This window comes from Pithys albifrons, chromosome 7 (genome assembly GCF_047495875.1).
Source record: "Pithys albifrons albifrons isolate INPA30051 chromosome 7, PitAlb_v1, whole genome shotgun sequence".
In the NCBI taxonomy this organism is placed as follows: Eukaryota; Metazoa; Chordata; class Aves; order Passeriformes; family Thamnophilidae; genus Pithys; species Pithys albifrons.
The window spans coordinates 52,560,640-52,573,736 of record NC_092464.1 but is presented as its reverse complement, the minus strand read 5'-3'; the positions used below and the strand labels follow the sequence as shown (position 1 = coordinate 52,573,736).

Here is a 13,097-nt window from a genome sequence, read left to right as displayed (position 1 = left end):
TATAGAGACAAGAGGTTTGCCTAATCATTCTGTACACCACCACCCCCCTGGTGTATATATACATATATATATATATATATGTATGTATGTATGTATATATACACCAGGGGGGTGGTTTATCTGCTACATGTGATGCATACATAGGGTGGTATATATAGTGCATACACCTAAAGCAAAACATCTACAGTACCATATTACTATGGTCATATATTACAAACCAGCTAACATTTTCCTAGGAGCATGAAACTGCAGAAGGAACTCCTATATTGTAGGCATCTCTCCAAAGCTACTCCTTTGCACCCAGAGCAGATTTCCAGGTGAAAGAAAACTTGAAACAAATAGTGAGTGAGGAAATTTGGGTTGGAGTAGCCTTTGCATCAGGCAAGATTGCTCTCTGTTTTTGAAAAAAATCATGGACCAAGTCACCTGAAATGACAAATACCTGCAGCTTTGTTCTGTAATAAAATTAACATTTTCTATAGCGAGGCTAAGGGGTGCTTTATAAAATGCACAGCATCAAAGACCAGTCTTTCATTTCCATTGGCAAACACGCCCTTCTTCAGGAACCACTGATTTTTGGGGGACTTCTCAAATGCTTAGGGTAGCCTGAGGTCAGGACCCTTGCTAAATTGTATAATTAGTGATAAATCTTCACTTGGCTACACTGCGAGCCAGGTCATGAACAAAGGTGCATATGGAGTATTTGATATTGTGATGGCAACAACTCAAATATATCTACTTTTCCTGAGAGCCAGTCCCACCTTGTGACTTGATGGAAAACGGTTGTGGTGATGTTCATTTATTGTTTCTGAGACTTCTCTAGTATCAGGGGGGCAATCTGCGGGACTAGAAAAAGGCAAAGTGTCTCGTCAGGATGGACATACAAATGGCATCCTAGTTCCTGCTCTCTCTGAACGGCGGTTCTGCGCATTGATGGGGGAGAGCCGCTCGCGGGGAGCCCGGCGGGAGGACAGGGATGGATGGGGGCAAGGAGGAAGGCAGCGGAGAGCCCTGTTTTGCAGGGGGAAGGCTAGAGGAGCCCGGCAGGGTGCTGGGGAGGCTGGCAGAGCGGCTGGGACAGGAGCAGCAGGAGAAGGCATCACCGCCACCCTTCTCCTCGTCCAAGCACTTGTAGTTTTTCTCCGAAAGCGCTGTTTTTCAGCGTCACATGGCTTAGGTGAAACTTTCCTTGAAGTCCTTCAGTCAAGTCAGCCTGCGGCGCCAGAGCAAACGGGAGCCCGGGAGCCGCAGCACGCAGCGAAACCCATGCGGAGGGCACGTTTTCCCTCTGAAAGCCCTGAATTTTGGGGGGAGCGGGAGGAAGGGTGCGCGGGAAACAAGGCTGCAGATGCAGCCTGAGCTGAAGGATGGATCGGGAGAGGAGGAGGAGGAGGAGAAGAGGGAGGAAGCGCGATCCGGGGCAGCGGGGGCCGCTCCGGGGGGGCCCCGCATCACCCCGCGCTGCCTCCCGGCTGTGGGCGGGGTGTCACCGCCCTCGGGCCGCCGGCGGGGCGGGCCGGGCCGGGCCGGGGGGATGGCGGGGGAGGAGGAGGAGGAGGAGGAAGGGGGGAGCGGGGGTGTCATGCCGAGAGCGCGCGTCGCAGCCCGCCAGGCCGCGGCCCGACCCGCACCCCGGGGCGCAGCCCTCGCCCTCCGCCGCGCCCCCAGCCAGCCGCGTCCCGAGCGGGCGGAGGGAACGGGGGAAGCAGAGCCGAGCCCTCTCCGCCGCTCGGAGGAAGGGGAGGGAAGGGGGAAAGTTTAGCGGAGGGTGTTTGAATCGGGAGTTATCCCTAAAGAGCCTTTCCCCTGCTCTGATCCAGAGGGCAGCGCTGGGAGGAGGGGGCGGCGACGGCGAGCAGTCCTGCAACATCTGTAAAACTTGGAGGAGGCGGCGGAGAGGAGCGCGCGAGAGGGAGGAAAGCGAGAGGGACAACTTTTCCGACACGTGAGTATCTCGGCGCGATGTGTTTGTTCCCCTCCTTCGGTGGCTGCGCCGAACCAAAACAATGCGGGGCGGCTGCGGGGCCGGAGGGGACGGGCCGGGTCGGAGGGGTCTTCCCTTCCCTCCGAAAACTGTTTGGTACCAGGCGGTGGATTTGGGGATACTCTTTTCTTTTGCTCCCTCTCCTCTCCTTTTTTCTCGTTCTTTTTCTCCTCCCCCCCGCTCTTTTTGTTGAACCAAATCAGAAATGTCAGTCAGTGCGAGTGAGTCAGAAGGGATCAGATTACAAGATCACTGAAACTGATGTCGGACCCGCGCACACCCCCCCACACACGGAGGCAGAGGCGCGGGCTGCTCCCCGCGGGAGGCGGGCAGGGATAAAGCAACCAGCACCACCGACACCCGCCGGCCCTCCTCTGCCGCCCCCGTCCCGCCCGTGTCCCGTGCCGTGCCGTGCCGTGCCGCTGCCTCGCGGGATGCCCGCCGGCCACGGCGGGGGCCGGCCCCGCTAGCCGCGGTGCGGGGGCGAGCCGGCGGCCCCGGCCCTCGCCCATGGGCAGCGCGGGGGCTCGGCGGCAGCGGTTGCGGCAGGTACGTACCCACTTGGGCGAGAAGTTCTTTGTTCCCCTGGCTCCGCTCCGGGCCACTTTCTTCTCGCCTGCGAGCGCTCCGGCCCCGCTCCCGGCCCCCTTCCCGCTTCCCTAACTTGGAGGCGGGGGGCAGGGGGGGAGCGAGGTGTCTAACCCGCAAAATGGCTGTCCGGGAGCGCGGGAGCGGCCGCCGGGTGCGGGAGAGGCGGGGGCAGTCCCCGCTCCGGGCCGGGCCGGGCCGTGCTCGGCCGGGCGCGTCCCGCGGCGGAGCCGCCGATGCTCGGGCGGCAGCTGCTGCTTTATTTCCACCCCTTTCCCTTCTCGCTCCCTCTCCCCGAGCGGTTCCCGGACGTTTCCACGCCGTGCCCGGCCGCAAACTTCGCGGGGGAACGGCGAGCGGAGCGGGGGGAAAGGCGCTGTCACATCTGGCGGGGCGGAGGAGCGCCTGGGGCGGCCGCCGCTCCCTGCAGGCGAGGGGACAGCCGTGTCCCGCCCGGGAGCGCCGTGCGGGGGTGCCGGGGCCGCTCCGTGCGGGGAGCGCTCGGCGTCGCCAGTGGAGCGGGCTCAGGACGGGGAGCGGGCTCAGGGCGGGGAGCGGGGCGACCACCCCGGGCAGCTCCTCGGAGCCGGCCCCGCACCGCCCAACTTTGGAGGGTGGGAGGAGAGCGTGTCCGCCGTGGCTCCGATTGTCCCATGAAGTCTGTGGGGTGTTGGCGCCCGCTCCCCATCCCCGCGCACCACGTGAAGAGAAAAGGTAAAAGGAAACACACGCCCCCCGCTCCCCACCTCACTCCCCAATTTTGGTTTTAACCCTCTGGTGCGTAGTTTTGATCCGGGCCTGCGGGTACGGTGTCCGTGGCCTTCTGCCAGTTTGTATGTAGATATATTTATGTAAAACATTTTCTCCCAGCTCCTTGCCAGCTGTTCCACATTTTCCAGCTGCCACTTCAGTTTGAAATGATGGACTGTACGGATCTCAAAGAGCCTTTTAGTCAGAGGTACGGATAGCTGTCTGTTTGATACACAGTGTCACGTTCTAGAGGCGACTTCACTAAAGGGGTATTAAGCAGCAACCCACTGCAAAATGCTCCTCGCTGTCGTGCCCCTGCTCCTTCCCTCTTCATCTCCAAAGGCTCAATAAACGTGATTTTTTTAAGCTTCAGCGTGCAGACTTCGTTTCTTTTGTGTGCGTGCTACAGAAAAACTTGGAAGCGAAATTTTTCAGAGGCCTTCAGATATGTGGCTGATTAAATCAACAAACATTTTTAAGAGGGCATAGCTGCCTCTCTTTCTCTGATGTAGGTATATGTTTTGAAACCGTTTGAGTCGGTGAAATAGTGACAAATCCCTACGTTTCTCTGTGTTACAAAATTGTTTTTGATGTGGTCTTCAGCGAGATTATGGATTGAAATGTGCAAGAACTGGCCTTAAGTAGTTTGAATATTTGTGCAATTGCACTGTAATTTGGAAAGGTGCCTCACTGATTGATTCCTATAATTATTTCATTTAGGTCCTTTATTAAAAATTAATAATGATCTGACAGTTTCTTAATTATAAATGTCATGATTATTTTGAAGGAAGACGAATACAGTGTTTTAAAAGTAAAGAAACCTTAAAGTGTGAAAATTGCTGTGTCTGCACCACTATATTTTGGTTGAGGAAATATATATTAAAAGTGATGGTGAATGAGTTTTGCAATGTAAACTGTAGGCAGCCTCTTGAGAGTTTGTTTATATAATGAAGGTTTGGGTTTAACTAGCTAGTATGTAAATACTTTCAGTTTGGTGTATAGCCCAATTCTAAAAGCATAAATAATAGTAATTATGAGAGGAGACTATTTTAAGGAGGGGGGATTATTTCTTTAAAAGCAGGATTATGTGATTTTGAATGAGCAGGAAGAATGAGTAAGAAAAGGACTCTGTCAGAGTATGTGTATTCTTTTAAGCAGCAGTGGAAGTAAAACGGTGGCTTAAGGTGCCCAAATGAATGCACTCTTGCATTCTGATAATAGCACATGGTTTTCAGCAGCACATGCTGTTTCCCAAAGAATTTCTGTGGAAGTACTACAAAACAAAGACATCACCTGCATTTTCCTGCTTGAGTGGAGTAACGTTTTTGGCTTGAGAAGACGTGCAGTGGCCAAGGCAGCATTTTACTGCTATACAAAATCTTCACTTGTGAAAGATGGTTCCATTTTCAAACACGAAACCATTTTGTAACTAAGAAATTAAAATACCAATGATTATAAATATTTTTTGTTCTAGTTGTTGGAGAAGCCAAAATACTCAAGTTTTGAGATATCATTCCAATTTGTTCACCTTGCAGATTACCTAACTTTTTAAGAAGATAAATGTGTGCATTGATACTGGCCCATGAAAGTTTCAGTTACACTTCCTGCCTAGTTTTTGGGAAAGGTATTCCATTACCTGCACTCCCCTAGCGTGTTTGAATTTCATCCTGTGTATTAAAAGGAAGGAATGGCATGCTTTTGCATTGCAGAGTGTTAGTGAAAAGTTAGTCATCTTTGCCTGATAAATAAGGAACCTGATGGTTATTAAAGCAGGGTTTCTTTGGAATTGTGGAAGGAAGCAGTTTAATGATCAGTGTTGCATGTGGCCAACTATATGGAGACAGTAAAGTACAAAGGAAAAGCAGAGCTGAAGGAAAAGTGAATCAACGAGTCATGAAATCCTCAGGAAAACCTTAGTAATGGAATGTTAATGCTTTTAGACTATAGTAGATTACCTTAAAAGTCAGGCTTTTCTTCTTTATGCAATTGTTGTAAATCCCTAGCTAAAGAATACTTTGAAGAAGGCTTTAGTTTTTCTGGCACTCATATTCTGTAGTAATTCTGGAAGATTCAAGGTAATTTCTGCCAACTTGCAGTTAGGCAATTAAAATGCTAAAGTGGCTACAGAGGAAGCTTTTTATTCAACAAAAGGTTCAACTGTAATAATGATTTCAAGTTGTCTTTTAGCCACAGGTTTTATAGACCTCCTCCCTTTTCACTTTGTCATTTTTATAAGGGAATTGATTTGTTAGACTTTAAAATCAAATAAAATGAGACAGAATAAACAAAAATAGGGCATGGGTGCTGCTGCAAACTTTTCAAGTTCTCTCAGTGCATTTTTCATCTTTACTTTTATTTGATAGGTCTGTGAAATAGAGCTGTAGACTGGCAGACTTTAAATGAAATTTCACACTTTGATGATTTTTTTTAAACTTTGATATATTGACAGCAAAAGGAGCTGCAAAGCTTTTATATAACTTGAGCAGTAACGCCAAGCAGCAGTCAAACGTCTCTATGCATTTGTGTTTAACTGCAGAAGAAAAACATGTCCATGGGCAGTAGAGGGTTCTTATCAACTCCCTAATCCCAGATCCCAGCAAACCTTGAGGGCATGCCTCAGATCTTGCTGAAATCATTGTAGACTCTCACAGTTTGCAGATTAAATATGCTATGTGTTCCTGGCTCCAACAACAGTTTTATGAGCTCACTAAGCTTCCTGTTTTAAGATCCTTTTCTGAAGTTTTTAGGAGCTGCTAAAGGCGATGCTGTCTATGGCAAGTGGTACTTGTTAATTTAGGGACACTTTAGGTATTTCATTCTGTCTGTAAAAAAAGGCAAAATTGCTGTTTTCAAATTGGAAGTCGAGTTGCACTGGAGGAAAAAAAAAAGAGCTCTTTTAAAGAGGGATTCTGTTGTTTTAATGTGTTTGTCAGTACACAAGGTGCCAAAGTTTATACGAGGCTTGATTTGTTTTATGGGGGCTTGACTTTGACCAGGCTCTTTAAAACGAGACTTTTTCAGTTGTAATTCTAAGCACAATGCAGCTTTTAGTACATAATTTCTGAGCCTCTTTTAACCAATTGTATTTGTAGCAGCTCATTAAACATACCTTTTGAAGTTCTCCTTTAAGTTTCAAAGAAGGGAAACTGTATTTTGCAAAGAGTGAAGTTAAGTGAATCAGGTAGTTAACCCTGGGATTTGTTGACCCTTCTGAACGAACGGTATTGCACTTCACATTCTGGGTCCGGTCTTTTCTAGCTGCTAAATAGTTAACTCTTATATTTTATTCACTGTAATCATGTTTATGTATTTGGTGTAAGAGTTTTAATTAAAACGGAAAATACTTATTGTCCAACAACATGTGTCGTGTTATTCCCGAGAGAACTTGAGCCAATTTTGTTCTTAAAGGTTATTCAATGAATGAAATTTTGAAAGCCCATTTGTCAACGTGCTACACGGTTTTCTGTTAGTTTTCAACCCCCAAATTCATTGTCGGCATGGCCCAGTCATTAGTCAGCAGTGTATTAGTGCTGCCTTCAGGCAACACTGCCCAGCACTTCTTCGCACCATTATAGCTCTCAAAGTGTAGTCTGCCGACTGGTAGAATTACTGCTCTGATTTCCGCTTGGCTGCTTTTGAGGTAAGTCCCCTCCCTACCTTCCAGCTCACTCTAATCCCTGCTTTCTTTTAAGGCTGCTTTCTGCAGAGATTGAGGGGAAAACTTCCTTAAAGCTTGTGCTGGCATCATACTGTGGTTTTGTTGTGGTAGAGCTGTTCGTGTAAATGGTACCTGCCTTACCTCGAAAGTGTTTTAAATTGGCTGCTGATCTGAAGAGTTGGTTTCTCCGTCTCTTTAAGAACAAAACAAGAAACGAGACAATACACTGGTGTTAAAAACGCCTGCAAGGTTATTTAGATTACAACAAGGGACAAACTAATTGGGATAGAATGTGTTTGTCTCTAAATAGTTGCTGGGTGTCAGAATTGATAATATCAGAATCCACCACCAGGAAATCTGATTGAATAATTTTCTTAGCTGAAGTTTCCAATCTAATGTCAAGTTATTTTTTGCACTGATTACCAAGACAATTAAGGCCTTTTTAAATTGATGCTCAAAATGCTGCCTTATTTTTTTTTTTTGGTGGTATCTGATACTTCGTTCAGAGCTAAAGTACTCAACTAACCTTTTGCTTCTCCAACTGTGTTTGCTGCTTTGTATGATACTCTGTTTTCTTTGCATACAAATCTGTTAATGTCAAGGAAATCAACTGCGTGTAAAGAATACATCATCCAGCTGCTGAGAGCACCAAGCCTTCATTAGCTAAGATGTATGAATACCTGAAACCAAAGAGTCAGAAACACAGATCAAGTTAGTGTCACTTAAGTATGCCGTTCTGAACTGTGTGTATTAAAATGAAATCCTAGCACTGCCCATTCTTTACTATCAGGATGTGGTTTGGGGGGGTGGAGTTTGCTTGGCTCTTCAATTCACTGTGGAAGTTTTTTCCTGGGAAAGTCAGACAGCTGTACAGTTCTATGATTGTGCTATTTGATCGGGGGTAGTGGGCTGTGGATTGTGACTTTGTAATGCAGCACTTCAGAGCTGTGCTGTTGTGTTTTGTCAAGTCACAAAAACGTGAAGGAATCGAGATGCAGTTTCACTGCTACTATGAGACAGGTGTAAAACCTAAAGTAAACTGCAAATGCTGAAGACAAAGTTTTGTAAAGTACCTTTCACACTTGAAGTTCTTCCTAGATATATGGAGCTTTCTTAGCTCTTTTGCATGGTAAAACATCTGTGTTGGGTTAGAATATGAAATGCTGGGTGAAGGCATCCCTTAACCTGAGAGTATGCTGAGGAGATAAACAGGCGTCCAGGAATGGGACTGTGATCAAAACGTGGCACCTTCAAAAACATTCTACTTGATTCCTTTGATCTTGTTTTAAAATGCTAATTGTAAAATATGGAATACAGTCTTTTCTTCTTTCATTTGCATATCATAAGTTGGGAACAGAAGGCACATCTTTGCAATAGATGTATATTATTAAATACATTCTTCCGTGAGCGCAGTTCCTGTATAGATTGACATTGATATATAGGTCTAGTTTTGATTCTATGGAAACTTTCATCTCTTGGGATTGATGAAATAAAGTAAAAGAGTGCGAAGAAAGTGGTCATTCCTGTGAAATGTTTAGCTCCGGTGCTGAAAATTAGAGTATTTCTGCATTTTTCTGTGGCAGTTGTGGTGACTCCTTACCTGACTAAGTAAGTGATGCAAAGCACAGCCATTACAGATGTTTGTAATTTGCTTTACCAAGCTGTTTAGCGACAAGAAGGGAAGGAAGAAAACAGCCTGTATTGTCACCATAAATATTCCTGGTGCTAATAAGAATATCGGCAGAGGAAGTCATAGGGTGTGTTGGAGCTGTCCCCCTTACTGTCCCCCCAGAGCACTCCTGGCCTTGCAGGTCTTGAGCATTGAATGAACCAAATTTCAGGTTTCGTAGAACAAACGCTTTACCGCAGGAAGTCACTGCACTGTTATTTAAGTTTGGTTTGGATTGAGTGCTGCTGAATTTCTGAAGAAAGATAGGGGCAAAAACTGGGTGTGGACTTGGCAGGCAAGTTTGAGGTGTCACTGCTTATTTTAACCTATTGCTACAAACAGTACAGTCCACAGGAGGTTTTTTCCTCCCTGCCTGTGCTAATTCTTTTACCGCTAATCTTACTTTGACATAATTATTAGAGTTTTTCCCGCTGCCGAGTTTGAAGCACAAGGACATGTAGGATTGCAAAACAAGCAGTAACACAGTTTACTTTGAATTTTTAGCAATATTAGACAGTTTAATTGGGAGGAGTTCTGATTTCTTCTGGGTAAGAGCATTACCGGTTTTAAACCCATCTCCTCCCCAAGTGTATTTACACTTTTGAAGACTTGAAAAATATGTGACACTTTCTGTTTTTGAAGAAATAACCATTCGTCTTTCCATTGTATTTAGATAGTTTGTAAAAGAGTCAAAAAGGAATAAGGAAACCCAAGACCGTGTGCTTAAAATAACAAATGCTTAGATGCAGAGTTAATGACCTGCTTTGTTTGTTTTGTTTTGGTCGTGGGGTTGTTTGGTTGGTTTGTTTGTTTTTCTTCATTTTAAAGTTCAGCTCCTTTTTCCAAAGACTCTCGGATAATGAGCGGATTATAAAATTTTACCTCAGAGGATACACCTTATCTGAAATGTAAAACCACTAAGATGTGCTTTAAGTTTGGGCTCTGTGTGGCATGTTTCGTGTTCCCACCGGTGGCTTCTGGGAGGGATGGACTAGTTGGATATGGACAGGATGACCTGAGTCCTTCATCCAGTGAGTTCTGTTTACTGGGTAAGAAAATAGGACTCGTTTCTTTCCTGGTGGAAAGCTGTTTTGTTTACTTTAGATGCAGAGTTTAATCTGTTGAAGTAATAGTAAAAACATTTAATTGGGGTTATACTTAACAGCTTTCTAAATCCCCAAACAAAAGTAGAGATAATCTACTTGTACGAGTGTGTGGGTGATGTGTATTAAAAGCAACCGAGGTGCTGCCCCAGTAAGAAGTGTCACTTATTGATCCTGCTGTAGGTGTGTATTTAAAGTATTTTCAGAACTTTTGGTAATGGAGTTTATCTGTAAAAGCAAGATGTAAGCAAATATAATTCCTCTGGAGTCGAGCAACTATTACCACTCGATCAGTAGTTGTGTACTCCGCGGAATAGTTTCGCACTTAGGCTCTTAATCACGAGGATGTTAATGGCCCTGCTTTGCCTGCTGATTGCCTTGTGTTTGTGATCCTCCCTTAGTGTTGCCACAAGCTGTTTAACCTATCAGGAACAGATCAGATCATCATTAACCAGGCTTTAGGTCTAGTTGTTTTTCACTCTTTATGGGGGGAACAAATCAAAGGAATGTAACGCAGGAAAAGACAGCAGAGAGTAATTAATTTGGAAAGAGTGTATTAATACATGTCGTGCCCTTTATCTTGGGATATTTTTAAAAATAATTTCAAGTAACAAATCTACCCATCTCATTCTGCCAAGGCGCTTTTGTTGGGCTCTTTCCGTCTTTCTTTTTTTCTGTCTTTCTGTCTTCTCTCTCCATTTACTTAGCATTTTGAAACAGATTTAGAGGTATGCAGTCAGTAACTAGTGCATTTATAGATCCTGCATGTAATTGAAATGGAGACCAGCATTTTGAATTATACCTTTTTCCTTCTCAACTTCTTAATTGTTTACTGTGGCTTTATATATAGTGGAATGAGACTATTTGTGCTGTTAATATTGGTCTTGGTCTTACTGTAACTGATCGTCCCAGCAGGGAGGAACCTGAGCCAAATCTGCCCAGGAATAGTTAATGGGGCTTGCAGAATTCTGGTTTACCTTAAAAAGGATTGGGAAAGGATAAAACTATTTTAAAAATTTATAGTGTTTAGGTTAGTTCCTGTAGGTATTGCAGAAATGGTGAGATATACACCAAGAGGATAATGCTACAATTGGAAGATATTTCTTAAAATGTCTGAGCACTTGTGCATTTTTCAGCAAGTACTGTCAGGGGTAACTTTGTCAGTGCTGCTTTGCCAGCAGATTTAATAGAAAGCAATGCCGAAGTCTAGGTGGGTTTTGGAAGTTAAATGTACCTAAATCAAGCCTCTATAAATCAGTGTGAAATAGCTCCTGTATAATAAGATTGTCTCATGTAAATTTTGCATTTGAATGTATCTGAACAAGATGCTTTTTTTTTTTTCATCCTTAAGTAATCCCAGGGAATGGTGTAACCCATGTTGATAAATTTGATAAAGGGTCCTTTATGGTTGAGAGAGACTGTAATTTCCTGATTGTTCTTCATGCCTCCCCTTGTGTTTTGCACTTTCCTACAGTTGTGCTGCTCAAGATGTATTGTATCCCCAAAGACTGCTTCCAGTAGTGTGGATCAAAGCAGTCCCTCTGAACACCCCGACTACCCAGAGCCATTGCTGGAAAATTAAACATGCTCTGTTTGCTTGCACGCTGATTGGGGCACTCTGGGCGCTGATAGCAATCAGTATGAACTTCCCTACTGCTGATGTAATGATGATGAATGCTGGGACGCCGCTATTTCAGACAGCTCTTCTCAGTGGATGCAAAACACTTGTTAATGAATTGAATACAACTACAGCAGCATCAAGTGAAACAGGGAGAGGATTGACTTGTTTTGTTGTGGCTTTTCTTTTTTAAACACAACTAAACAAAAGGTACCACTCCAAAAATAAAAATAAACCAAATAAAGGCAGAATGTTGAAGTTTGCAAGAAACATAGACCAGTATCACATGCAAATGGAGAATTTTAGATGTTTACACTTCAGCACTTAGACAAGAGCAAGTAGTTTTGTCCAGGTCAGTGAGCCTATTCTGGGAATAAAGATTTGCATGGTCTGGTCTTTAAAACTACTGCATGCAATATATATAAAAAATATTTAATAAGTAGTTCAGAGAGAAGAATAATCACAGAGCTGAAGATTTCTTGGAAATTCCAAATGTATGTTCAGAAAGGATCATGTTTCCTGCTCTTTCAGGCACAGGGTTGCTCCATTGGTTTTGGTTACTTTGCACTGTAAGTAAATGAACAAAAAGATTTTTCTTTCTTCCCGGTATATTAATATGATTATTTTTACTACTGGAAGGCACAGCTTTATAACCAACATACATAAGGAACTGGAAATTGTATAATTTCAAGTTGCTTGAAAGAATTTTTCTTTTTGAAATGTTTCCAACATATTGTCACTTGTTGACACTTCTTTAAAAAGAGAGTTTTCCTCATTTAACTAGTTCATTCCACTTGCTTGTTCCTAAAATTCCTCCAATATAATATGTAATTGGTGTTAGTTTGTTTTAAAAAGAAGATACGCACCTGCAGGCAGGTTGCTGTTTTGAGAGGGGTTAGGTTTAAAATGGAGATCTGGAATTAATTGTGCAGTTGGTTCAGGCTTTAGGGAAATTACAGAAGGTTTGAGCATGGCTTAATGGGAAAAAGCCATGAGTATTTGCTTTCAGGAAGGAATGTTTATCCCTCTACTTACCTTTGAAAGTTCAGGCGTTTGCCCAGATAGTGTTACAGTATTTTCTTGCCATTCATGTGCACATGGAGATGCTGGATAGCCCGTGGAACTGCCTCTCAGGGTTTTTGAAAGTGGAGCTTGCTGTGGAATAAATACAGATTATCTCAGGCCTGGGGGTAGCAAGAGGGAAGTCACTGACCCATGTGCTGAGGAGAGCCATGTGCACCCCACCATAAACCACCTTGTATTTTAATGTGGAGACAATGTCAGGCTGGCTGCTTTTCATAATGCCTTTTGATAGGGGTTAACCAGTGGGAAGAAATCTTTACATTGCCCTGGACATTTTTTTTTTGTTGTTGTTAGTGAACTGCAATTCCCATATTTCAGCACAATTTCTGAGGGAAATTAAAAATCACAGCCAAAATTAAGGAGAACGATTCTAGGAGATATGTGTGTCTGGTTTGTGTTTTCAACTTGGTCTTGAGGAAAAAAAAATAAAGCTTTTGGGGGTACCATATTGAGTTCTAGTTGACTGTTTCCCTATTGGCAAAACATCCCAAACTACATACCTGTAATTGTTTGTCCTGCCATCTCTGCTGGCTTTCCTGTCTTTCCCCACCATAGAGTTGATATGGCACTGGAGTGAAGGTGGATCTGCAGGAATTCTTGCAGATGCCCATGGCCCGTGTACGTGGGTTGGGAGCAGAGGGAAG

At 44.3% G+C, this 13,097-nt stretch overlaps 1 protein-coding gene across 3 annotated transcripts in view; it reads left to right on the top strand.

The window, feature by feature from the left end:
- Positions 1 to 13,097, top strand: part of GLI3 (GLI family zinc finger 3) — a 291,398-nt gene that overhangs the window by 85,251 nt on the left and 193,050 nt on the right. The window contains exons 1-2 of one of the 3 annotated variants that reach the window (XM_071559580.1): positions 1,578 to 1,945; positions 2,188 to 2,533. The gene's annotated coding sequence lies outside the window, so the exon portion shown is untranslated. Of the gene's footprint in view, positions 1 to 1,577; positions 2,534 to 13,097 lie in introns of those variants that run through there. The other 2 variants (XM_071559578.1, XM_071559579.1) reach the window with 2 other exon arrangements.